Here is a 2160-nt window from a genome sequence, read left to right as displayed (position 1 = left end):
TGGGAAGACCCTCGGCCATAGCCATTTTATTCAAGCAAAACGGCATATTCGACGCACATATGTGACACAACAAAACGCTCCTTTCTTGTACGCGCTAAAACGGCACTTTTCCATTTGGTACAACAAAAACGTGTGAATTTTACTTTCTACTTTTAAAATGTACGTTAAAAGTGGAGTTTTTCATGTCCCGGAAAAAGTCAGAAGGGAAATGTCAAGAAGTTACATTGATACCCATGTGGTTGTCACAATAGATTGGTCAAAGTTACAGTAAAGTTACGATAAAAATGTAAAGTTGTAGTGTGCAACAAATTGTGGAGTTTGCTTTAATTTGTGTTAATGGTTGCTTTTGCAACATTGCAAAATTCTTAAGGGACTGTTTCCTGAAAGGTGCTACTGTTAACCCAGCTTCTGTCTTGTAAGACACCTGACTGAACTTCACTTAAGGTTCACGGTCACTTTTCTTCAAAACTGCCACAAAATTTCATGCTCAACTTACTTTAATTTAAATTCACACATGATATATACATATATAAACTATATAATATCTTATTTATACAGAAAGCTGTTATTTAAGTGTCATCGGCAGCATCTTTAACCTTTGGGTAAATATTTCCTTTGCTGAATTGCTAGATACGTCTTGTCCTTCCAAGGATCCACAGTGGGCTGAACAGAAGTGGTAGATTTTGTGCTAATACAGTAAACCGAAACAAAAAACACAAAAGCACAGCCTAGTAAAGTCATTTCAGTGCAGTATCCACCCACACAGGCTCAGCAGAAAGCCAGAAAGAAACCATGCCTGTGAGAACTTTATAAATCTAAGTTTTGTAGAAAAAAAAATCATCCTGAGGAAAACATTGTTGGTAAATGTTAACTGGATACTCAGATTTTTAAGAAGCACTTCAGGGAAAATTTTTAGATATGTCATTGCAGAAATTGTAATCACATGATGGTGCGATTATATATACAAACTAGTCATTTTCACACAGAGGTTTTAATAAAAAGAAGTGTTTTTGACTGTTTTTTCACTCCACATTTGTATTCACGCTGATTCCACCAAAACAAGTTATTTTTCCAATTTAGTTTAGTTTATTGATAAAATGCAAGTTAAACCAAAGTTGCTTTGAGGCAAAGCAAAAAAATATATATAATTGAGATAATCTTATGTATATTCTGTTCGAGTTGTTCCTTTCACATTGCATCCACATGTTCTCTTTTCAATGGAGGAATCAGAGGCTCCTCATCTGTCACCATTGTCACTGTTTGTGAAGCAGGTGATTGACTCTGAACATCATCATAACTATGATGGATAGGCTAACTGCAGCAGTGGCTCTAAGTTGGAGCTTTTTTATTTCAAATTTTTACCAAACTGTACCTCATGGGGGCCCTTATAGGTGGTAGGTCCATTGAATAGTGGAATGGGACGGTTGGAGCGGAGCCATTGTAGCCACTCAAAAATTGGCAGAAAGTGATGACGACATTAAGGCGCCAATAAAGCGCTCATTTAAGCTAGTGTTTCCAACGTTTGTAAGCATTTGGGTTTTTGTGGTTTCCTGTTGGTCACAAGTCTATTTTGAAATTCCCTGTAAACAGCAGCATGGTGGAACTGCAAAAGCCGTTTTTCTATTCATTGCACTACAATGACACAATTACACTCTAGCGGTCTATACCACGGATGATCCATGAAAACAAACCGCTCAGTGGAAGCGAGGCTTAATAGACCTTTTGCCAACTCAACTTATTTAGAATTTGTTTAGATTGCAAACATGACAGGTGGTCGAAGCCTTGCCCCTTTGCATTGTGGGTGATAAAGTTTTGTTTTGAGGTCATGCTTTGATTTGTTACGTTTACCTTTACAAATCCAATCAGACTCCTCATTGATCATCACGTACAGTTGTTGTTTCCTTTCGGCATGCCCCCTCATAGGTCACCACAGCAAATCAGCCTTCACAGTCCCGCACATTTGGTGTGCCAGACAGTTGTATTCCCTTCCTCACACAACCCTGTATTTAACTGGGCTGAGGACCGGCATAGGGAGAGCTAGACTTGGGCCCCCTTGTGGCTACATAGCTAGACAGTAGTGTGAAGGGTCTTATGGACCCACACTGGAATAAGTTCATCGCGCTCCTAGGAAACGAACCCAAGTTTTCCATGCCCCAGTCA

The sequence above is a fragment of the Oryzias melastigma genome, linkage group LG12 (assembly GCF_002922805.2).
Source record: "Oryzias melastigma strain HK-1 linkage group LG12, ASM292280v2, whole genome shotgun sequence".
Classification (NCBI taxonomy): domain Eukaryota; kingdom Metazoa; phylum Chordata; class Actinopteri; order Beloniformes; family Adrianichthyidae; genus Oryzias; species Oryzias melastigma.
Note: the sequence above shows the minus strand (reverse complement) of the source record.